Genomic DNA, 26,433 nt, shown 5'->3' with positions numbered 1-26,433 from the left:
TCGCACCTGCAGCAGAGCCGCCTGCACTTTTTTGGGGGGGAGGGTAAACTATTCTATGGCGCCAGTGAACATTTCCGTGCCCCCAAGGCCCGGGTGAGCATCGCAGAGCTAGTGCTGCAGTGTGCAGCCACTGATTGGTCACTCGTCACCGGGGTGTCATCACTGTACCCCTGACATGCCCATGATGCGCACTCAATATGGAACTGCAATTAGAGTGAGGATCACGCCGCTAATCAGTGTGCTGTGTGGAGACTCTGTCTCACTTGTTTGCTTTGCAGTAGGGAGCTGCAATCTTTTACTGTGTGTGCCTGTTTGTCCATTGCACGGAAGCTCCCTGTCATTGGCTCTCTCCCTCTTCTTATGCTCCCAGTGTGGACCGGTCACGTCACCCTTACTTTACTGCTTGGGCTTTAGAAGATGTGAGCGGTGAAAGATGCACATTCGCCGAGTGGTGTCTGTCACCATCGACAAGAAGAACGTGGCTTAAGTGACCGACCTGTGGTGGTAGCTGACAGAGGAGGGCATATATGTTTAATCCGAGTTTTACCCATTACAGGCTACTGCTGCCTGCTAATACCTTAAATATGAATGGTACACTGGGAGAGCAGAGCCGGTCTGTTTAAAACCCCTGCATCGGGGGGCGTGGTCTGGCCACGCAGGAAGATGGCCGCCTGACGGATGAGCTCCGCCGCGGGATGAGCCCTTAAGGGAATATTCTCACCTTCCACCGGCTTTCGAATCTCCTCTTCGTGCCCTGCTGCAACCGGAAGATGGGGGGCAGGCTTTGGGCGGGTTTCGGAGGCATGACAACGGCTCTCTGTTGATGACCGCCTCGACGATGTTCTGTGGTGATGTTGCCCGGCGCACTCTGCCTGACGTGTTCCTTCAGGCCGCCTCACTCTCCTCATGAAGCCGCGCCCCCGACGTTGACAACGGGCGCCTGCCTGGTTTCACTCTGGCCGCGCCTCCTTCAATATGCCTGCAGCAACGCCTCCTTCAGAGTTCAGGAATTTCTGACAGGAACCATGATTTTTGCCGCGCTGTTCGTCAGCTACTGGTAGGGCTAATTTCTTCCATACTACTGTTGTAGCACCTTTGACGCGCATTTCGCACAGGATTTGTGCACTTCATCCTTTACATGGTCAATGGCTCTCTTGTAATGGGAAGTTCTGGTTCATCAAGCTCAGCTGAAATTTACAAAAAACGGAACCTTTCGTTCCTTTGAGAGTTGTTTCCTCTCATCTTCACTGCAACTACAATTTTGCGCTTTTTGACTATTGTTTACGCTGGTGCTTCATGAAAATGGCTTTTTTAAGAGCAGACTGACTGACCTACATTAGACTGTGTCTCCTCATAATGTCGTCATAGCGCTCTTGTCAACTTTTTCAGTCAGGAATTGTGCCCTCTGTTCCTGTATGGTCCATGACTAATCTGCATTCTGGAATATTGATTAATTTAGTCCCGTCATAATCGCAAATTTGTCTGTCACCGCCATAAGCGCACATACGCTGTTTTTCATCCTATTACTGTTATATTTCTGCGCCCTTTTGACTATAGCGATAATTGATGCCTTGTTATTGCACAGATACCACTTTTTGAAAATATGCTTTCGCATTTCAGTGTTTGAAGGTGAGACATGGGTTTCTTCTTTTGGGGGGGCCAGTGTCCTACTATCATATATATGTACAGTTATTAATTGTGCTGCTCTGTATATTCCGACACTTTGCCATATTTTTTGTGCTCACATATAAGTATTTCATCACACGGAAAGACGCCTTCACGTATTTTCAAAGTTTCCATCAAGCCTATTCTTCAAATGTCTGCTACCAAGCAAGGAAATAAGACTCCTAAACCACTTCTTTTCGCAGAAGCTCTTAAACAGTCTACTACTATGCCAACGAAAGGCCATGCATCCTCCTCGGCCCTTCACGCTGCGCCCTCTAATGGTGGGCAAGCGTCGGCGGCAACTATGCAGCGTATTCTGCATGAAATAACTGAGGTTAGTCGCCGACTAGATGACATGAACCTTACAATCACGTCCTTGGCTGAGGAGACTAAATCAATTAGAGCAGAAATCTCCAGCTTCCATGTGAAGGTTGAATCCCTGGACTCCAGAGTTCTGGCAATGGAGAAACGATTTGATTCCCTTCCAAACAAAGAACAAGACCTTTTATTCTTACATAGCAAGCTCATTGATTTGGAAGATCGTAGTAGGAGGGACAACATCCGTTTTTTTTGGTTTTCCAGAGCGCATTGAAGGACAAAACTCCAGTGCATTTTTGTGTCATATACTTCCAAAGCTGACTGGCATTTCTTTCACTCCACCTCTGGAGATACAGAGGGCTCATAGACTTGGCCCCCCACGCGATGATCCTGCTGCGCGACCACGACCGATCATTGCCTGTTTCCTCCGTCACGATCAAACAAGACAATTATTGGCTGCTGCTCGGTTACAAGGTTCTTTTTCCTTTGATGGCCATCGGATTCATATGGCAGCTGATTTCTCTAAAGAAACAAATGAGCGGCGGAAAGCCTTTCTTTCTATGCGACCTCAATTACGTCAATTAGGCATTAAGTATGGCCTATTTGAACCAGCACGTTTTCGCATCACCAAAGATGGAGTTTCTAAGGACTTTCATGATCCAGAGCATCTTCAGCAATTCTTGGACTGTCTTCAACCTCAAGATATGGAAGTTCTCACTCCATCTTCGCAGCAGGATCAGTCCCATTCTCCCTATAAGTCTTCTACTCCATTGCCAGACCGCAGCAGACGCCCTCCTAGTAGTCCTCGGCCTCGTGGTAGGGACCTTGAAAGACTTCACCGCTCACAAGAAGATAGGAAGTCAGCAATACAGTCGGTCTCAGCAGCCACATTCCCACAAGACTTACAAAGGGACAAGTCCCGCTCTCCTCTTAAAACCCCCTCGGATGCGGACTGAATAATACTTCCTCATGTGGGAAAAATCACTTCTTGACTTATTGGCAGTTTATCGTAGACTTTCGGTCCTTATGGGCCTTGTTTATATTGTTAAACCATTATTATATATCTTTGGCATTTTTCGCTGTTATAATATCTGATTGCCTTTTCTTTCTCACCTCTTTTCTCACTAACTTCTAATCTTACCTCTTTTCCTTTTCACTTTGCCTTCTGCTATATCTCTGCCTTATAATGCTATTCTTTTTTCTCCCTGTATTTCTCACTTTTCATGCTACAATTTTATTGCATATTCTCAACTGGTTTTGCAGTTACCCGGGTGCATTGGCGCCTAATTGTTTGATTATAGTTGTATCACCTTATTTGCTCGTATGCATATTGGTATAGATTTTTGATATATGTGTATGATATGTTTTATACGCTGAGGTTGCCTCACATTTAATTACTGTAGGATCTCTCTTCTTCTGTAGTGTTGCTTCTCAACCTCTATTTGGCTTTCTCTATCTTCTTCTGTTCTTTTTTATATCGCTCTTTTGGGCTTCTCTTCTATATTATTAATGCCTTCTTAATTGCTTCTCTCTTTCTGTGGGGTCTTTTCCCGCGGCGGCGCTCTAGTGCGCCCAGACCCGCGGGTAACAGTCTTACGGTTTCTTGTTCTTTACTCGCTATTATTCCATAATTTCTTTATTACTGTACTATTTTCTAAATCTTACCTCCTTTCGTCTTTATCTTTTTATTGTTTTCTTTATGCATTTCATCTAGATTAGAAGTACTACTTCCACTTATATTCTTTCTGTTTCCTCTTTCTCTTGTCATTTCTCTCCCTTTCCTTTTGTTTGGTTCATCACGTTGTTTTGTGCTTTATATTATCTTCTTCCTCCTGATTTTTGCTCTATTCTACTATGACACAGGCACATTCTCTGAATGCGATCACCTGGAATGTACATGGCCTCACCCATTACATAAAGCGGAAGAAAGTACTCTCCTATCTCCAGACCAAACATGTAGATGTGGCCTTGCTTCAGGAGACCCATTTGGATGCTCTGGAGTCGGACAAACTTTGCAGAGACTGGGTGGGTAAGGTTATCCATAGTAGTGTTCAACAAGACGATTCCTCAGACACAGGCCCTCTCCGCAAATGTGGAGTAGCAATCCTCCTTCGCAAATCCCTCCCGGTCACTGTCTCTAAAACATGGTCAGATGTAAATGGCCGTTATGTATTTGCCAAACTTAAAATTGGAGAGTCTCACATTTGTGTAGGGTCTGTTTATGCCCCTACGGGTACCAAAAAAACATTCTTTCTTCAACTTTCCCGTTTGCTGCTTGAAATTAATGCATCACAATATTTGATTGGCGGAGACTGGAATGTGACGCAAGATTCCATTCTAGACAAAACTGGCCCATTAGATAGGGGCAATGCGTCAGACAGAGCCTTGTTGGGGGACATCATATCAGATATCGGACTGGTTGACCATTGGCGTTTTAGCCATCCAACGGACAAGGAATATACTTTCTTTTCTTCGGCCCATGGTACATTTTCTCGTCTTGATTATTTCCTTATTTCTCATAATACAGTTCAATTCGTTACAGACTCCTGCATCCTGGAAGCGGCCTTGTCTGATCACTCTCCGGTTCTCCTTTCCCTTGATCTGGGTCTCTCTCGGCCTGGGCGTAAACCATGGCGTATGAGCATCCAACGCCACAGGACTCCTGCTGGTAAGGCCCAACTGCAATCTCACCTTCAAAATTATCTTTCTACTAACCAGGGGTCTGTCACCTCCAGCAGGACTCTTTGGGCCGCGGCGAAGGCTACTTTGAGGGGGCAATTAATGCGTGATGCAGCAATTGCCAATAAACAAAATGCAAGGAGACAAAGTGAACTCGAATCTGATATACAAACTTATTCTCGCTTATACGCCGCATCTCCGTCTTTACAAAACCGCAAATTACTAGAGCAAGCTCGAATGGCCTTAAATAGCCTTTTTACATCCAAAGCAGAATTCGCTTTACAGAAAATGAAAGGCCGGCATTACGAGCAAGAGGAAAAGGCGGGAAGGTTATTAGCCGCGCAGCTGCGTCAGAGGGAGGCGTCCATGGCCATTCCGGCCATTAGATCTACGCAAGGTCACCTGTGCACGAAACCTCAAGACATCGTTAATGAGTTCGCCTCTTTTTACGAATCTCTTTACACCTCCGATAGTAGAATGGACCCGGATAAAATGACAGCATTTCTTGCAAAAGTACACCTTCCTTCTCTTTCGGCGGAGGGCAGAGCCATCCTAGAGGGTGAAATAACCAGAGATGAGGTCTCTAGTGCGATTACTGCCCTGCCCTATCACAAGGCCCCTGGTGAAGATGGATTTCCCCCTGAGTTCTATCGCTGGGCAGGTCACAATATTATTGATACCCTGCATACCGCATTCCAGGAGGCGGATAGTTCATCTTCACTAGGACCTCTTTCTAACAAGGCTATTATTGTTGTGCTTCCAAAGCCAGGTAAGGACCCCCAGCTCTGCAGTAGCTATCGCCCCATCTCTTTATTGAATACTGATATTAAAATCCTGGCCAGCATCCTTGCTTCGCGTTTGCGTAAGGTCTTGCCTTCCTTGATACACCATTCTCAAGTAGGCTTTGTACCGGGTCGATCCTCTAGGAATCATCTGCGTTCTCTGGCCCATGCATTATGGTCGGCTCAACATCTTAAGGATGATGCGTTAGCCCTTTCACTTGACGCAGAAAAGGCGTTCGACCACATCGAATGGAACTATCTCTTCAAGGTCATGGATAGATTTGGTTTAGGCAAGAAATTTATTGATAAGGTACGCTTATTATACGATCATCCTTCTGCTCAGGTAAATTGCGGTGGGTTTCTATCAGACACCTTTACTATTAAGAGAGGGACACGTCAAGGATGTCCACTATCCCCTCTTTTGTTTCTTCTGGCTATGGAGCCCTTGGCCGCCACCATTCGTCAATCGGATGAGGTCTCTGGTGTCCCCCTTCCAATTGGACATTCTAAAATATACTTATATGCTGATGATATACTACTCACACTTACTCGTCTTCCCCGGTCGATTCCTTCTCTTCTTCACATTATCAATGATTTCTCCTCTTTTTCAGGTTATAAGATTAATTGGGACAAGAGTGAAGCTTTGCCCATCTCTAACGGTACCACCAAAGCAGCCATTTTTGGATTCCCTTTTCATTGGCAGCCTTCACGCCTTAAATACTTGGGTGTCCTCATTAATAAAGGATTGCAAGACATGGTTGCAGATAATTTATCTCCTCTTATATCCCAAATGCAACGAGATTTTGACAAATGGAAGGCTTTGGGCCTTTCTCTTTGGGGCAGAACTCAGGCGGTTAAAATGGTTACCCTTCCGAGGTTTATATACATTCTAGGTATGCTTCCTTTGCAGATCCCTCTATCCTTACTTCGATCAATAGATGCCCAGATTAAAACTTTCATCTGGGGTACTATGAAACCGCGACTTGCTATCACTAAGTTGAAGGCTCACCAATTATCTGGCGGAATTGGTCTTCCTTCTATTGAGCACTACTCTCTGGCGTTACATATTTCCCAAATCTCATATTTTTTACCTGGCATCAAGGATTTACCACAATGGGTTCAAATAGAAAGACATCTTCTATCCTCGGAATCAAACCTTTCTCCTCTGTATGGTACTGGCTCTAGTCGTTCTGACCCAAAAAACCCGATACTCTCCGCCATGCATAAATCCTGGCAGAGAAGTCACAGATTATTAGGCTCAAACTCCAGAATACATGCTAAGGCTCCCTTGTGGAATAATTCGGGGATCCGTATTAATGGCCGTATGTTATCCTGGTCTGAATGGCGAGCTGCAGGTATTCTCTATCCGGATCAACTCCTACATGATGGGGATTTTAAGTCATTCTCTCAACTCAGGGTAGAATTTGATCTTCCCCTTCATCATTCTTCCAAATATCTTCAACTCCAACAATGTTTAAAGACCCATATGGGATCATCACCATGGCTCCTACAGGATTCCCCTATATTATCCTATTTGCACATTTGGGGGAAATTTAAGGGTGTTACTTCTGGTATATACAAAATTTTTTCATCTCATCTTTTTTCTAAATCTCTTTCACATGATCTCCAGCGTAAATGGCAATCTCGTCTCTCCATTTCCTTTTCCGATGCTGAGTGGGATTTGATTCTAGAGAGTTTAAATAAGGGAGCTCGTGAATCAAGGCTTAAATTTTGTCTTTTTAAAATTCTGCATGATTGGCACTGGTCTCCTGTCAAATTACACCAAGCTGGTCTTCTCTCGCATTCTAACTGCTGGAGATGCTTCAATTCAGGTTGTGATATTACTCATATCATTTGTGAATGTCCTAGTATTCAACCCTATTGGACTTTTATTGGTGTTACCTTGAAATCCACCATGCCCCTAAAATTGCCACTTACATCTACTAACATTCTCCTACATGACTTACGTCATTCCCCAAAGCTCACGAAGCCACAACTCCGTCTTTTTCATACTTCAATTGCTACTGCCAAAATATGTATACTGCGTCATTGGAAATCAACTATGCCTCCATCACAGGAGGATTGGTTGGTGGCCATGATGCAAACTGCTTCCCATGAACGTACAATCTATAATCTTCAAGATCAAAATGACACCTTTCTTCGAATATGGTCTCCATTTCTTAAATCAAATGCTGCTGACCCTCCGGCCTCCACTTCTACTTAAACACACTAATCAACTTTCACTTTTCTGTCCTTTGTTTTTTCTCTTCTCTCTGTTCCCTCACAATCATTTGCTTCCTCCGTTGTGGTACTCCTCTGCTTTTATTTAATTATTTTTCCTTTGTTCTATTTCTTTATATTTCCAGCACTCTTTATCCTACTATGTTTTTCTTCTCTCTTTTTTCCCTATTGCTCACTCTTATTATATATTATGCTGGGTTTTGATATCTTTGTTGCATCAAGTTGTATTTATCTATTTAAACGCATATTTATATCGTATTTATTTATCAATTTCTTATTCCATGATTCCTTCTAACATGTAATTATTCTCTTTTATTTACTATTGCATATGCTCTAATGTATTTGTCTTATAAAATTCAATAAAAAATTTCAACACAAAATAAAACCCCTGCATCCTTTAATTCACACCGTTGCAACGCATGCTTTGGTACGGAGGCCCCCAAAGCCCTCGTACATCTCATTTAATCTAATTCAGTGAGCCCCATTTCTTTCTCACACTCCCCAAGGCAAAGTTCCTGTCAGTAACAATTGTTAGAGTTCTAGTCACCTCAACATCACTTCATCTCGCTGGGCCTAAAAGAGACAAGTGTCTTTCTGTGCAGTAACTGGTGTCAATATAACCTGGTCGTACTGATGCAAAGTGCTCCAGTACTGAGTTTGCGCTATATAATCAACAAATCTACATCAGCAGAGGGCGAGAGAACAACAAAGATTCAGTTCTACCAAGGTTTTTTTTTCCTGGTCCATGTATGATGTGGTGCTCAAGTCTGTCACATAGCGCTATGACCAACATTGGTTTCACATTCATACATTCATTCAACCATACACAAACCCCATCAGAGGAGAGACCACGGCCGAGTATCCAATTACAGAGCAATGTCTCACATGACACGGAAGTAAAAAGGCTTAGGTTTAGAGTGTCCCAGAATCTCTGACCTTGGGTTCAGAGAAGCAAATGCGCATGCCCCGCCCCCCCTCACTCATAGCTGCCAAGGTTTCTGATTGCTTATGTGTGACGTTTTCATAATTTCAGTGGAATTATGAGTGACATTCAACTACTATGAGTGGCACTTTCCCGCAAGCAAAATCAAGCACTAAAGACCAGCGAAACATATAAATATCAGAAATTACACCCAACTGACCAACAAGAAACTCTAAGAAGATCTTAAAACTGCTAAAAACACCAGAAATGGAAGGGTTGTTTGTGTAGTCAGTGAACTGCCAAATTTGTGACACTTGGGGGTGACATTTTCTCTCGAGAAAAATGAAGCAATGAAGTGCATGGAAAGAGATAAATATAAAATATCAGACACTTCATCAATGAGACACCCTAAATTACCTTGAAACTGCTTCAAAGCCCCAGAAATAGAAGATTAAGATACTGATACGAAATGATTTGTCTGCATAGAAGATATGAAAGTAAATAAGACCCACGACAGTCCATAGTCATCATCCCGAAGGAGTCTAGATTGTTCGAGCAGCAGCTAAAATCCCTCATTGAGAAAGATGATCCTTCTGTGGTGGGCCACACACAATCAGAGCAGTCTGGTGCATCAGTATTGATTGCATAACCCTTATAATTAGATAAATCCGCCAAACTGTCACAAAGAGCCTGAAAGGTTGTAATGTCTAGATCTGACAGTTCCTTCATAATATAAATGGGTATTTTTTGTGCTATTTGAAGCTTTATACAGCGCGCACTAGACCTGAAGGTATCAGAACGCTTTACATGAGCACCAGTTGCCTTACAGACACACACTCATTTTGTTAGACCGGGGGAGGTTAGATGTGTACATCCATTGATGCCTGAGGCTTACCAGTGAGTTATGTCTAGAAAAATAGGATGTTGGGCGTTTGCTGCTCATGTGATGTCACTTCCTGTTGTGATGTCACTTCCTGCCGTGATGTCACTTCCTGTGACACCACCTAACTTGGAGAGTCCTCCCCACTTTTTTTTTTTAGGACTTGTGCCCTGTTTGAACTAGTGTATCCTGCAGGTTGGACGCAGTCTGACTCCCACATCCCACAAATGCGTCTTAGAAGTCAAGTGTTGAAGGTTTTCTGTTTGCGTAGCTGGTGGCAAGATGGAACCATTGCTGTGCAGCTTTGAGGGCTCCCTAGCTGTCACACTTCACATATTCATTTTCCATTTTCTAACATCCGAAGCACTTTCTTTAACATATAGTTTTTGTAATCGCATATGCTCACTGTTTAGTCTGCCAGTGAATTTAACAACCTTCCACTTCAGTGACTTGTATTTTGTGGATGTTATCAGATTTAGCAGTTTCCAACATATGGCATTGAATGAATTGCTAGACTGCAAGTGCTCTTTTCTGAGATGATTTTACGCAATGTTACAGATTTTGCTTTCTCACAGTAAGTTCTTTGGGGTGATACAAGTGTCACTTTCCATGATCAGATGCCATGAGTGAGACTTTCTATAATCCATTTAATATATGTCAAGGAAACAAAGTGCAGCCTTTTCATGTTCGATGCCTTGGGATGCTTTTATGCCATTTTCTGAAATTATATGTTGAGGATGTTACCAATGTCTTTTTCTAACATTGGATAGCTCCTGTTGTTAGCAGTGGAGTGTTGTTACATGGCACTTTCGAAAAATGAATTTCTTGTGATGTTATATTTTGCAATGACTGGTGTTGTTTCTTGGAATGTTAGAAGCACCAACTTCTGACTTTTAGTATCACTATATTACAAATACCATTTTCTGAGAGTTGGGCAACCTGGGATATCACACATGCCAGTTTCAGACAGCGAATGCCTTGTGATATTACAAGTACCTGTTCCTGGCAGTAGAAGATGTGGGGTGTTAAGCATTCAACTTACCATCAATGAGTATCTGGGTATATTACAAGTGGTACTATTCGACTGTGAATGCTGTGGGGTGCTTACCTTTCTATTTGCTGACAATTGAGTATCAGGGGATACTACCTGAACTACTTCCTGATACTGGATGTTACGTTTGTCAGTTACTGACATTGGGGGTCTTGGGATGATATAATTGCCACTTTCTGACATTGGGTGTCTGAGGATGCTACAAGTGCTACTATCTGTCAGCATGTCTTAGGACGCTGCAAATGCAACTTCCTGTAAATGGTAGCATAAAGTAGGCCTGGGCTAAAATTCCGCTCCGCTCGCGGAAATTGCGATAATTTGACATTTTCGCGTTCCACGGAGAGCGTGTAAATGTCAAAATTTCCGCAATCCGCATCATACCGGAATTTTTTTTTCTTGCTCGCGCTGTAAAAAAATACATTCTCGCGTGCGCGCGATCGCTTTACCTGAATCCCTGCGTTCGCCGACAAGTTTTCCCGATCCGGTCGCGTTCTCCACGAGATGTTGGATTGTTGGTAGCCATTTGCGCGCCCGCATTAACGTAATTTGTCATGCCATCACGTCATTCGTCCCGCGATCACGTCTTTCTTCTCGCGATCATGCACCGCAAGAGTATGAGATGATTGAGATCTCGCGCCCGTGAGCAACCGCATGGGTAAGTTGGCGAGCTGCGATCACGCAGAAAATACCGCGAACGGGCGGGAAAAAAACTTCTGCGTCTTTGAGATATTTCCGCGTGTTTGCGGAGATTTTTAACATTTTCGCGATAGTTTGCAAAAGTGAATTTCGCAAATTCCACCCACCCCTAGCATAAAGTGAAAAAAATTTCACTTTTTGTGCAACACTCTTTATTGGTAATTAATAACCATATACACTATACTAATATTAATATCTGATCAAGTACAGTTTCAAGGAAACAATTCAGAACAAGATCTCATAAATTAACATTTTGCATATATCACTCGATTGTAAGACAGATTTGAGAGTAAACACAGCCTAACCTACTATCGTTCATCACACCAGCTCTCCACATCATAATGGCATCATTTTATATTTCCAAATGGTTTTCTGCTTTGGATGTGAAAACAGTATGTAATAACTTTTTCTCTACTTCTAGTTGTTTCCTCAGTTCTGGGGATGGAGTTCTCAATTGTCTTTTCTGGAGAGTACTTATTGAGCTCTCCAAGCATTGTTGATCCGCAAAAGTCTCTTTGTATTTAATGGCTGAGTCCTGCATCGGTGTTCTCCCCAATGTGGCCTGGCCAGCCGCCCTGAGTTTGGCAGATATGTTCGGGGAGGCATTTTTACATTTGTATATTGTTATGTGAGATGGGAGTTTCATCTTGTCTTTGAGGTTCTTATATATCTATTTTGAACAGGCAGGAAAAAGATACCAGCATTGCAAGGACAAACAAAAGTAAAACTTTTTATATGTAAAGGGCAGTTCATTAGTACATAATGTCTTATAGGTTATATATAGGGTAACAAAAATTCTTATAACACTTTTTATTATAACTTTTCAACACGCTGCACAGAAGCCACAATGCTCTGCAACATAGATTAAAAAACATTGCCAAATCCAATAACTCTGGCTAAACACTTATAAGGTCCCAAAGGTGAGACCTATTGGCTATGCCAGTGCTTGTTCATTTTAGGTCTGGAATAGTCTGTCGCTTAATGTGCTTTCCTGACAAGGCAAAAGTGTGGGATGGATCATTACCTCCTTGCCCATGTGACGAAATGGCAGATCAATTATTGTTGCATTGTATCTTCTTTTTCATCTTTTATTGCACATTTTTCAACCCTTATTTGGTCTTTTTCATAGTTTGTGGACAAATATAGTTTATTTATTGTATTTATTGTGTTTTATATCTAGAGCAGGCTGTTTTAGAAGTGATAATCCATTGACAGAGACCGGTTCTTTTGTTAAAATTAATTGGACGTATTTTTATTGGATGTCTGCTATTTGTGTCAATTTGCTTTTTAAATCATATTGTGCAGTTGTGTTTTAGTTTGTGCTTTTATGATCTTTTTCTTGAAGAGCGAATAAAGATTTTGAAACTGAAACTGAGTAATTAAACGTAATATGTATTTTAGGCTTACACCATAATTACCCTTACACCTGTAAATGGCTATGTGTATCTTGGATCACTGGAAAGTATTGGTTAAGAGTTTCATTGTCATGCTTCCCTGCATGATGTGAAAATACCAAGGAGTAATTGGTAACAGGCGTCTACTAGGATCTCCTTTGAAAGCATTGGTAATTCATCTCAAAGGGAGTTCAACTTTAAAACTTCAAATAGTCTGTCCTGCTGCGTTGTCATTTGAAGAGTTGGTGGGACTAGTATTTTGTTAAGGGGGGATGTGTTCTAGTTTTTTCATTCTATATCTCTCCCTTGTAAGACATGTCCCAGACGGACTTAAGCCTTTTTCTTTTTTCTGAATGAAAATATGTGGCCATATTCTCGAAGAGCTATCTCTGATTTAATGGCACTTTAGCGCAGCCAAAGTCGTGATAAATTTACCTCCCCATTCACAAGCCGGTGCAAACAGCCTACAGCACCACTTTTGCCGGCGTTAGCATCCGCAACAAACCTCGCCACGGATGACCCCGGCAACTATCACTAATTAGATGCAGAGTAGGCGTTCCCGAGTAAAAAGCAGCGACAACATCACTCAGCATCACTCAGCAACATTCTCAATGACCAGCCAGATCTGCGATAAGAACACAAAACAGACGATAAGGCACGTTAGCACCAGGAAATTAACACCTGCTCAGACCTGGTGCAAAGTCGGACCACAACCTGCACCAGTAAAATGGAGCACAGCCCATAGCCACACATGAAGAACAGATATGTGAAAAGTTGGCCTGGCATATGCTGGTCACTAGTTATAGTGGCCACCTTGCACCAGTCCAATTCAAATCTTATCGTAGATAGGTTTAAGACAACCTTTTAAAGAAAGCTATCCTAGTGGTAGCTGTGGAGAGCAGCCTTCAGGCTAAGTCTCAGAGGAATGTTAAGCAGCTTGTTTTACCTTATAATCTCTTGAATTACCAAATGAAAGGACACCACACAGGTATATATATCAAATATATATGTATTTATTTCTAGACACACTCTACTAATCTCTTTATGAGATTAGAAGCCAGGAACACATTCAATTATCAACGTTTCACAATAAGTTAGGCACAAATATAGCTGGGGCCCTAGGGGCGTACCAGATCATATACTAAAAAAGAGGTTTAGGAAAGTCCACTTGCAGAATGACAAGGCCTAGGGCCTGTAGAATCGCTGGGGCTTCACTACTGCAGTGAAAGCAGGTACGTAACAGAACCACGGGAAACCCATGCAGTGTGTGAACACAGCCGCGGGTTCCCTATTGGTTACAATGGAGCAAGTCGCGTTTTGATTTTTAAAGTTTTAGGGTACTTCGAGGAAGTGTACAAGCAAGCCACTTACAAGGTAAGTAATTCGAGGGCCAACACACACTAGGGCACCGGAGTGCACAAGTTACCTCACCCAGGGAAGCCGGATGCATAGGTGTCATTTGGTGTCGGGTCGCGTAGCTGTTTTCTATGGAGACCAAAGAAGACTTGCTGCTTGCGGCGACTGAAGAAGTGTCCGGTGGAATCCAAGGCTGGATTCTAGATGTAGAAGACCTGAAAATTGAAGGGACAGTGTTCACAGTCACTTGCCAGTGACCCGGGGCCAGGAAGATGGACGCCCACGGATGTCGGGTGATTTCAGGTGATCAAGGGTATTTTGACTATTCACTCACGAGGTCTAGGAAGGATCAACAATGACCAGCAGCTGGATTCAGAGTGTCCCACGACGTCTGCAGCTGACTGTGGTATCGGCAACCGGATTGGAGCCAACAAGCCTTGGCAACAGCAAGTCTTGTGTAGAGTGAAGAAAGTCGATGGTGCAAACCAGCAAGGTCTGAGGGAGTCACCCATCAAGGGTGAGTGAGGGCACGCCTGGAGTAACCAGGGGAGCTCCTTGAGTTGATAAGAAAGTCTTCGGGGGACCCACAAACCAATGAGCAAGGGATCGCAAAGACGCCTCTTGAGGAAATGCTTCACAGGAGCCCACGGTCACTCAGGACAGGGTAGGCCTCTGATTTTCACTGCAAAACCTGCTGGAGGCTTGGGCCACAAGTGATCCAAAGCACAAGTTCGTAGAATGTCGTGAAGGGGTTGCACTTGACAATAGTGCATGGTTCCCAGGTACTGCGGTTCCTCATCACTCGTGGGGTCCACTCACCTCAGCTCTGCTGGGGACTCACAATGACCGTCATGAAGTCAGGAAATCCACTTTCGGGGCTGCAGGGACTTCAGACTCCGGCGGGAGCGTGAAAGTTTGTGACCGTTTATTCAAGTTTTTGGTGACTCCAAGGGAGATTCTTCTGTCTTCCAAAGGTAGTGGAACGTCGAAGGGCCAGGATTATTATTTGTAGAGCATTGTCCAGGGTTATCTACTTTGCTATGGCAAGGTTTGCTATCTTATATTGAAGATAGGGGAGGGACTAGCTCTAGGACCACTCCTCTGGGAGGGTCAGGGTAGGGGAGGGTTACACCCACTTCCCTTTGTCCAGTTTCGCGCCAGAGCAGGGACAGGTAGCCCCTGAACCGGTTTGAGCTGGAATTTGCACAGAGGAGCCCACTACTCCCCCAGTGCAGGACTTCAAAGCACTCTAGAAGTGCACCCACCCAGCCCCAATACACTAAATCCTGTCTGGAAGGTAGTGACACCTCCCTGTGACAGGATGCCTATTGTTGGGCCTCCTCCACTGCGAGTTTCAGTCAGCAGCAGGAGGGCAACCCAGTGTCTGTGCTGGTGGCATCCATTTTGTGATGCCAGGGCTCTTTCAGATTTCTACCGTGTTTCCACAGTAGGTACATGTCGTCCCCTCTAGAAGGGTGGGATCATACTCCCACACCAGGTACTGGTGTGGAGGTATGATTCCAAGATGTTTGACACCAAACACGACATGTTTTGCTGCAGTCATTCCAAAGTTAGCATTAACCGGGAGGTTATAATGCACTTAAGAGCATATGGTTTAACCGCATCCACAAACAGCCACAAGGAATAGACCCTGCCAGCTGCAGAGGGGTCCTGCTCAGGCAGAGGCACCCCCTCACATTGTAAACCAATCACCCTGCCCTCAGGATTGATAGGGCCTGCCTTAGGGGTGACTGATAGGTTTATATGTGTGTGTATGGTGAGATATAGGAACCTATACCTCAGTGAGGAGTGCTAACACTACCTCACCCAGGCTGCAGTAGCAGGCCTGTGGTGTCAGATTTAGTCTGCTTCCCAGGGGTGGCATAATACATGCTTCAGCCCCTGGTAGGCCTGTGAAGTACCAATGCCTTTGGTACCTAAGGTACCATATACTAGGGGCTCATAAGGTACCACAGTATCCAATCACTAGTGCATCTAGTATGCACTCAAAGTTGTTTAGAGAGAACAGAGAAACTGGGGCCCTGATTAGCAGGGACCCAGCCAGACTATAGCCAGAAACCAGTGTATACATCAGAAAAAAAGTGGGGGCAACATAAGTGCAGATCCTACTCTCCTACAAGATGCCCCCGAGCAACTGAACATGCAGCACGGACACCCAAGAGTGCCACAACGCCGACCCCTAAACCCGGACAAAGAAACTGCGCACCAACACCATGAATCCCAAAACAAATATTTTGCCTAATGTCGCACAAGCAGAAAAATTTACATACATGTGTGGCCAGAAAATGGAGAATCAGTCATACAGCAATGTAATCACCAACACAAAACACCATGCAAACAAAAACCAAAACAACCATTCAGATGAGTCCTAGTGAGTCCTCACTGGACAATCTGTAGGACACAGCCTGGAATACTAAATCCAAGAGAAGAAGGTGTGCCATGCGCCCAACAAAGGAAAGAGAGGGAGAGAGCGAGGAAGAGAGACGGCGTGAGATTGCACAAGCAGTGCAAGGCCTCTCGGGCACCTGGCTCCACATGCCAACATGTGTGTGTATCGCCATCCGAACACCATGAGCCCAAGGCCTTGTCCCAATCTCAGCGCCAAAGCCACATCACATTCAGAAAACACAAGTAGTAGTCAGACAAACATCAGGGATGAAAGCTCCATTGTTCCAATGCAGGAGGCGTGAAGACACCTGCACCTCTGACCTTGGTCCAGAACGCAGCTGGACCACCCTGAAAGAGATGCCATGGCAGATGGGGATGACTCCCACACCACTCATTGCGCTAATTAACTATCCGACTTATCCACACCCCACACACAGAAGCCCCTGCCTGAGATACCCCCACATGGGATGCCCTTGACACTCACGGAAACAGCAACTCATTCTCCCCAACGTTGCACACACATTCGAATCATTGCTCAGATCTGTGGCATATCCTCCACACAACTGCCGCAGTTCAGAAGAGTGCCGGTTCCACGAGATGCACCAATGCAATGGCAGGCCATTCCGGGCACATGCACAATCCCCATCACGTGGAACAGTACTGTGCATGTATGCTGCATTTACTGGGCACACTGCCACTGGCAGTGCTGCGGATCAGTTACCGGCTGAGCTTCCGCCTTGCCTACGTCACCTGCATCCAGCCCTGGTTCCACTGCCAAACATGCACATTCGAATGTCCCATGGATGTCTGCCTAACCAACACAACCGTTGATGAATTGGACTATAACGTGTGTCTGCGCCCCCAGTTGGATCACAAACAGGAGTGTAACCAAGACAGCCGTGCATGGGATGCCTTGACATACTGTGTATGTATTGGCAGTTGTGCATGGGAGATTGCACAATTCCTCGTGTGCAGTGACCACATCAAGGCGCTCTCCTATTGGGCTGTGTTGCGGATTGGTAAAATGGCGTGGGCTGAGCAAACCTGCCCGGACGAGTTAATGGATTGGCTGGCTCACCCTGGTGTTCCTTGAACATGACAACGACGTATAATTGGAACACATTGCACATGAAGCTGCAGGGGCATTCATGGACGAGTAACTACGTTCCTGCAGCCACATCGGATTGTCACCCACAGCACAGGTCCCAACAACTTGTTGCATCGTGGCGAATGCTCACATATCCCACCACAACAGAGGACATGTCTGCCTTCGTCAGGACTCTGGATGCATGTGCTTGGAACTACGTGTGTGTACACACACCTGTGCAAGGTGATGCAGGTCCATGGTCGGAGCAACACAGCGTCGTTTGGCAACTTCACCAATTCGGACACACTGCTGGGGGGAGAGTTCACACATGGCAATGTGGAACATCATGTGAACCTGTCGGACCCTTTCACCTGATCACTGTCAGCAGAGCAGACAATCGTCGCACTCCGGTGGCAGAGCACTATGCAGATCCCATGGGCAGTGTGTCGTGCCCCCCCCCACAGGGCAATGGCAGACGCCAAACAACACATGGCTCCTCCAGCAAGGCAAGGTGGACTGAGACTGTTGCCATCCGTGATGATTGTTGACCATTTTTGCCTCACCATTTTCCGAACCTGGACATGTTCCCATGCTGCGTGTAAGTGTCTTAAGCATGTCCCTGCCTGCTGTGGCCGTTGCCTCGTCTGTACTGACATGCACATGCCAATAAAATCTATGCCACTCCACTTGTGTCTAACTGTGATGTGTGTTGATTAGATTGTTCACTCATGTGCCACAATGAGCATCGTCCCTACACAGGGAGGAACTGACTGACGCATGTGCAATGGGGGTGGCTCCCTTTTGCAAACTCCACCTATGTGAGCCAGACATTGTCTTGGGATATTTGCTGGCTAACCTGTGCTCTTACATGACTGCAGCAATGTGAGTGTGGTGTCCAACCTCTGACCATGTGGAGCAATGTCATATATCATGACAGAATGTGTCCACACAGATGTGTGTGAGTAGGTATGCGACGTGAAGTTCTGTTGTCACGTGATGTAGGACATGACTCATGGCCTGCTACCGATTTGGTCATTCCTACACACAGCCCTATTCAATACATGGACGTGTGCTTACATTGGGGGATTGTGAGATTGTTGTTGATGTGCAATGGGGACACAGCTAGTACTCACCTTCACAGTCATCCAATTGGCCATGTGTCTCAGGGATACACATGCACATAGATGTCAGTTACCAGGGTGTACCTTCATGTGCAATCATTGTCCCTACATCCATCCATACTTCCATATGTGAGTGAATATAGTCATGACACATCTGTGTGATTTAGAATGTTTTATTCACAGTCAGGTGCTGTACATGGCCATCCTAGCCCACATTACATGGAAGCCCAGTGGTGGGCCAACCAGAGACCTTTGGGGATTGAAAAGTGATTAGGAAGAGGGAGAGCGCAGTCCGCAGCAGGATTGCTGTGTAATTGTCCAGCAGTAAAGATATGGCAGTCCGTGTCGGGGTTCGGGTGAATGTCGGAGAGTGTTCCGGGGGTTAGTGGGAGGTATTGTCCCAGGGCATGATGCATAGGGCAGAACCAGGCAGGGACAGGCCATATGGCGGTGATGGATGCTACTGCCTCCTTCCTCACCCAGTAATTACCATCCCCATCTTACTCCCCTGATACAGGGTCTGTGTGCAGTGTGTGGCAGGGTAATAGCTGCATCACTGTGTGCCACTGACACATCAGACTGCAAAGGTGATGAGGCTGCATCACTGTGTGCCATTGGCACATCAGGGATCGGAGCTGTGTGTGTCGATGTTCCCGCTGCAGTCATCTGGGACAGGCTCGTGGCAGCAATGGCAAGATGATGAACTGCAGGGCATTGAAGTTCCCAGCTACTACTCGCTGGTGTCCAGCCGTGGTAGCCATACTTCCAGCCTGCATCTGCTCCATGGTCTCTATTGACCTCCGCATCTGTGCCTACTCGGTGCTGTCATCACTGGTGCCTATCTGACTTATCTTTGCTTTTTGTCAATGTTGTGAAACATGCCTGTGTGTTTTCGATTTTGTGAGTCAGCTCCTTTTCTTTGCTGAGGCTTTCGAGACTTACTGACATGTTAGGAGACATTATTAGTCGTTTTCTCTGTGATAATAAAAGTATGATTTTGACTGGGCAACTGCGATCCTCAAATAAGCTGTTGGTTTGTACACCTGGGATCCACAGACAGAGAGCAGGCGGCAGGTCACTGTCCCTGCTGGGTGCGGGGCCTGGAATCAGCTCCCAATTGCCTTAGGAGCTGTAAGTGATTTGGGTCTATGTAGGGAGAAGCTGAAAACATGGCTCTTTAAATAATCTGTGTGTGCTCCTGCTTAACCATTCTGTAGGTAATGCACCGGGACACTCCTTGGAGTAGCTCTACCATTAATAATAAGGATACAAGGCCCACACTCTGCCATTCTGTCCTTATTATGTCACTTTACCCCCAAAAAAGGTAGACGTGTAGAGTGAGGAGGACATTACTTACGCTTTGCTTCAACAAAATGTCCCAAGACAAAGTAGAAAAAAAGCAGGAATGGACATAACCATTTACAAGGATTATATGCTCTGTTTTCTATTAAATCAGGCATTCAAATAGGAAAGCGGAAGGCACTGGAGTGAGGGCAGGCTCATTGGTAGTCAAGGGGAAGAATGACTGATATGACTCTGCTGTAAAGCTGCATATGCATGTCCTGGGCTGCTGAAAGACTTTGGAGAAATATACGAGGTCTGGAAATGTTTCCGAGACATGCCTTACATTCACAGTGAGAGTTCTCAATTGAGGTGAAAGACAGGTTGCACAAAATAATGAAGAATGTATTTTTTTTCTATGACTGCTGCATAACTAGTGCTTAGTTTCAATTGAAAATTTAAATTTCCAACTTCAATTAAGCTGTTGTGATTGAGTCATATTTAATGTAATCTTAAATGATACTGTCTTTCCCCCCAAATAGGTACTATTTTTGTGGATGTGAGTCAGATCTGGCCTGGAAATCTTCCTTTCCAATTATGAAAAGTTTGATTTCACAAGATGTGTTGGTAGTGGAAGTTTTTCCTTATACATTATATATGTGCTTCACAACCTGTATGATTATGATTGTGTATGATGATTTTCTGTGTTTGCCAACTGTTTATATTTTTAAACAAATTAATAAAAAACAATGTTCTAATGTCAGGAGTAGAAGCAGCTTGACTTCCCATGGTTTCAGGTTCTTGAGACTCCTGAATCAAATCAGAAATAGAAATACATCACTAGACAGACATTCTCCTTCTTCTTTAGCAGATGCTTTCTCAGCTACCATGAAGTTTACTGACTTTACCGCATTCGCCTAACTTAGGCTTTTGTTTCTCCACTTTCCTGATAAGGGGCTAACTTGTTTATACTTTGTTGCAGCTTGACCGGTGCGATATTACTTGCATGTTCAGCAGTGTATTTTATGGGCCAGCGGGTTTATTTTGTTGTGGTAAAAGAATCAAATTAGTCAGATTTCCGTTTTTATATTCTATTGTTTTTTTAAAGATTGATAGCTTTCTAGGTTGAGCCTAGGCAGTGTGCATGTATGTTGTCTGCAAGACCTGCTGTAATCAATACAATTATTTTATTCCCGCCCTTCTTTGCTTCCTCCTGCTTTCTTCTGCATCCTCAGGATGCTCTAGTTGACTCTTGGAATGAGTGCTGTCAGCTGTGCTTGTATCACTGCCATCCATCAACTCAATGAGAAAGATGGCGTCTTCATCTGCTTCCGATCCAGTGCAGCTGTGCTTGGAATTTATGTGTGGATAACTACAGCTGGCAACCCCAAGTTCACGTAGCAGATACCTCCCTCACGTTCAAGGCTGAGGAGCACCACCCAAGTACAGTTTTCTTACACTTCAATCAATCAATCAAGGTTTGAAGAGCGCAGCTACCCACCCGATTGGGTCTCAAGGCGCTGTGGGAAGGAGAAGCGCGCAGCTCCTAGGCATTCACTGAGTATCGTCGGAGGCCACGTGGTCAGAGTACTTCACTGGCCTTTTGGGGTACTTGCTGGGCTGAATGCTCATGGTGATTCGTTGAATAGCCAGGTCTTGAGTTCCTTTAGTAACTTGGAGAGAGTTGGTGTCTGGCGGAGGTGGAGAGGGAGGGTGTTCCATGCTTTTGCTGTGAGGATGGAGAAGGAATGACCTCCTGCTCTGGTCTTCTTGATGCTTGGTACACTCGCGGGGAGAACTAGGCCGAGAGGAGGGATCTCTGGGGTGTGTGGAACGAGAGGTGGTGATTCATGTAGGTAGGGCCGGTGTTGTGGAGGGCTTTGTGGGCATGGGTGAGTAGCTTGAAGGTGATTCTCTTCTCAATGGGGAGCCAGTGTAGTGCCCGCAGGTGTTGGGTGATGTGGCAATGGAACGGTAGGTCAAGGACTAGTCTGGCAGCGACGTTCTGGATGTTCTGGAGTTTGCAGGTGAGTTTCTTGTTGATCCCGGCATGGAGTATGTTACCGTAGTCCAGTCTGCTGCTGATGAGGGCGTGGGTGGCGGTTTTCATGTGCTCGAGGGGGTCCAGTTGAAAGTTTTGCATTGGAGACAAAGGGTGTGAAAGCAGGAAGAGGTGACAGCGTTGATCTGGCGGTCCATTTTGAGTTCGGAGTCCAGGATGATTCCGATGTTGCGTGCGTGGTCCGGGGGTGGATTCCTGAGGGTGGGGGGCCACCAGGTATCGCTCCATGCATTGGGATGTGGGCCTATGATGAGGACTACAGTTTTGTCAGTGTTCAGTTTTAGGCTGCTTTTCTTCATCCATCTGGCGACTGCTTGCGTTCCTTCTTGAAAGTTGTGTTTCGAGATGTTGGGTTCGTTGGATAGTGAGAGGACGAGTTGTGTGTCGTCTGCATACGATACAATGTTGAGTCCGTGTAATCTGACGATGGGAGTGAGAGAGGCCATTTAGACGTTGAACAGGGTAGGGCTGATTGAGGATACTTGGGGGACTCCGCCGGTGGTTGGCGTGGGCTCCGAGATGAAGGGAGGTAGTCTGACCTGCTGGGTTCTGTCAGAGAGGAATGTGCAAATCCAGTTGATGGCTTTGTTTTGGATTACTGCATTGTGGAGTCTGCTGTGGTTTTTCCTGAAGACTGATTGGGAGGAGTTGAGGATGTTCTTCTCTTCGATGAAGGAGGCAAGTTGGCTGTTGACAGCTTTTTCAATGACTTTCCCCGGATAGAGAAGTAGGGAGATCGGTCTGTAGTTATTGAGGTCAGTGGGGTCAGCCGATGGTTTCTTTAGGAGAGGGTTGACCTCGACGTGTTTCCAGTCGTCGGGGAAAGAGGCAGATTCGAGGGATCGGTTGATTATTCTCTGTAGCTTGGGTGCGATGATGTCTTCTGCTCTGTGGTAGATGTGGTGGGGCAGGGGTCTGTGGGGGGCCCCAAAGTGGGTGTTCCTCATGGATTTTAGGGTGTCTTCAATGCTGAGGGTGGTTCAGCTGTCCAGCGTCGGTTGTGCAGTGCAGGAAGTGGTGGATGTGGGTTCCTCGTGGTGGTCGTTGTTGTTGAAGTTGTCATAGATTGGCTTGATTTTGTGATGGAAGAAGGCACTGAGTTTGTAGCAGAGGTCCTGGGAGGGTGGGATGTCAGTGGACTCGCTCTTGGGTTGGGCAAACTTTTTGATGATGCCGAAGAGTTTCTTACTGTTGTGTGAATGGGAGGAGATTCTGTCCTGGAGTGCTTTCTTCCTTGTCTGATGAGTTTGTGGTGGGCCGCGGTAGCTGTTTATAGTTGTTGAGGTCCGCTGGGGTATGGAGTTCCTGCATAGTTTTTCGAGACATCTGCAGATTCATCTGGATTCCCAGAGATCGGTGGAGAAGCAGCTGGCCCTCTTGGCGCGAGGGTTGGAGGATCTCTTGAGGGGGGTGGCGGTGTTGGTGCACTCAGTGATCCATTTGTGTAGGGTGCGGGTGGAGGTGGTGGGATCATTGTCTGAGGTGGTGGGCGTGGTGCCGCTGAGGGCGGTGGTGAGCTGCTCGTCAGAGATCTTGTTCCAATTCCTGCGTTGAAGTTGGGGTGGCCGTCTGCTGGTGATGTTTGATATGTATGTGAAGTGGACGCAGCGGTAGTCCATCCATGGAGGTTCAGAGGTGTGGCTGAAGGAGATGGAGTTTCCTGCTGAGAAGATAGGGTTGTGGGTATGTCCTGATGAGTGCATTGGTTCTGGTACGATCTGGTTGAGTCCGATTCGGTTTGGGCGGTCCTTGTGGGTGATTTTGTATCCTTCGGGATGGCAAGCTCAATGTTGGGGCCCGAGGTGGATTGTCCATGTTTCAGTGAGAAAAACCGCATGGGGGAGCTGCTGTCGAGGAGGTCCCTGATTTCCATGGCATGTAGGTGGAGGGAGCGGACGTTAAGAAGGATGCATTGCAGGGTTTCGGCTGCGGTGGAGATGTTGCTGATCGGTGGAGGTGGGTCCTGGGATTTGGCGGTGTTGAAGGAGTGGTGGCAGTTCCGGCAGGTGAAGGGACTGTGGGTGTGGAGCGGAGAGGAAAGCTTGCAGTTGTTGTTATTCTTGCTGCTGTTGAGTGACTGGAGATCTGCTGAACTGTAGCGTGGGCAGGTTGAGGGTCCAGGGTTCCTGGCGCTGGTCGCAGTCGGGTCGTGGATGGGTGCTGATGAGCTTGCCTTTAGCTCGCCGGTGGCATGACTGCACAGAGGCCTCCATTAAGTATAGGTCGGGGGAGGGCGGGACAGCTGGGAGGCGGGAACAGTGAAAAAACACAGGAGTGGGAGGGTGGTGGGGGCAGCAATGGCGGGAAGCAGCAGAAAGGGGGAGAAGGTCAGTAAGAAGACTGACTATAAACTACAAGAGAGTCTGAAAGTAAGTCTGAAGAAAGAAAAAGAAGAAAATTAACGCAGCAGCTGGCACGGACCGAGGCGAGAGCATTCTAGTCCAGGGGCGAGAATCAGGGTCTGTGTCGGGCAGAAAGCAGGTTCAGAGCACTGCCTGAGCTACAGAGCTGCGCCCTAGGAGAGCAGGCACCCAAGGGTTCATTTTTTATCAGTTAGTTGGGAGAACTAATTTTTTTAAAATGTTGCTTTCTGTCCGTTGCTGCTTGTTTTAATTGTTGCTTTCCACTGGCTTTACTTCTCCCTTCTGCTTCGCGTTACGAGGCCTCCCCCACTTTCGGGGCACAGACGCAGCATTTCCCTTAATCATATGGCTCATCGGCTGGGCTCAGCACTCCATGGATGAGGTGCCTCCCCCAGAAAGATTAGTTTCACCTGCATACATGCATGAGGTGCCTCCCCCAGGCATTAGGGCCACCAACATACTCCCACTATTGCGGAAGCCCTGAGTGCTGTTGCAGGGGTGTCTGACCCGAATTGACCGGTGCGCCATGGAAACCTCCCTCAGTGCGGCCCCCTTCCTTCTGCCATCACAGCTGGGGGTATCTCATGGTCGCATCTCTCCAACTCCGCTTTAGCGCCGCCCCCCATCTCACTTGAAACTGTGCTCTATGGCGTTTAACCCTTTCGATGCTCATGACGGAATGGTTCCGTCATGAGCATTGGTGCTCCTGTGCTCATGACGGAAACATTCAGTCATGAGGACAGGGGCACGAAATCCTTTTATCCCCCAAAGCCTCACGAACTGGGGAAGAGCTTCCTCAGCTCCCGAGCCCCCTCCCTGGTTTCTGTGAAATGACGATCAGCGCGCACATCACACTTGTGTGGGTGTCCAATGCAGAATTGGCTAAAGACGTATTTTTTAAAAAAATATAGTGCTTAGAATTCTCGGTGCTATACCCTTATTCCCTATGTTTTGGGCTCTTCCCAGTCACAGGCCCTTGCCCCACCCACACAAGTGAGGTATCATTTTACTCGGGAAACTGAGAGAAACGCTGTGGGGTAGGACATTTTTGCCAGCACGGTGATTCCACCCACAAATATGTTGAAAATTTGTTTTTTTACCTACATTAGAGGTTTACAGCACATTCTGGGTAGGAAAACATTGGGGGATCCACGCAAGCCATACCTCGCTGGACTCCCCCGGATGTCTAGTTTTCATAAATGTGTGGGCTTGGTAGTTTCCTAAGATCACCGCCGAGCCTGGGGCCAAAAACCCTGGTGACCCCCCTTGCAAAACCAGGTTGTTTTGTGATAGGCAATTTTTATGTCTCCTCAATACGTTTTGGGCCCTTGCCTGTCGCGGGTACTTGACTCACCCACGCGAGTGAGGTACCATTTTTATCGGGAGGCCTGGGGGAACGCTGGTTGGTAGGAAATGTGTGGATCCACGTAGATTCCAGAACTTTCCCACACAGAAATTTGAGAAAAGTTTGATTTTTTCAGAAACATTTGAGATTTGCAGGGCATTCTGGGTAGGAAAACATTGGGGGATCCACGCAAGCCACACCTCGCTGGACTCCCCCAGGTGTCTAGTTTCCAGAAATGTGTGGGTTTGGTAGGTTTCCCTAGATGGCCGCCGAGCCCTGGGCCAAAAACTCATGGGACCCCCCCTTTTTCAAAACCAGGTTGGTTTGTGATAGGTAATTTTGATGTCGCCTCAATAGGTTTTGGGCCCTTGCCTGTCACGGGTACTTGACCCATCCACGGAAGTAAGGTACCATTTTTCTTCGGAAGACTTTAGGGAATGCAGGGTGGGTGGAATTTTGTGGATCCACACAGATTCCAGAACTTTCCACTACAGAAATGTGAGGAAAATGTGTTTTTTGACAGTTTTTTAGGTTTGCAGGGGATTCTGGGTTACAGTACCTGGTGAAAGCCAGTCAAGTCACCCCATCCTAGATTCCCCTGGGTGTCTAGTCTTCAATAAAGTATAGGTTTGCTAGGTTTCCCTAGGTGCCGGCAGAGCTAGGGTTAAAAAACTACAGCTAGGCACTTTGCAAAAAAAGGGTCATTTTTAACTGTGAAAATGTGGTGTGTCCACGTTGCTTTTTGTGCCATTTCCTGACGTGGGCACTAGGCCTACCCACA

Source organism: Triturus cristatus, chromosome 2_2 (genome assembly GCF_964204655.1).
Source record: "Triturus cristatus chromosome 2_2, aTriCri1.1, whole genome shotgun sequence".
NCBI classification, from domain to species: domain Eukaryota; kingdom Metazoa; phylum Chordata; class Amphibia; order Caudata; family Salamandridae; genus Triturus; species Triturus cristatus.
Note: the sequence above shows the minus strand (reverse complement) of the source record.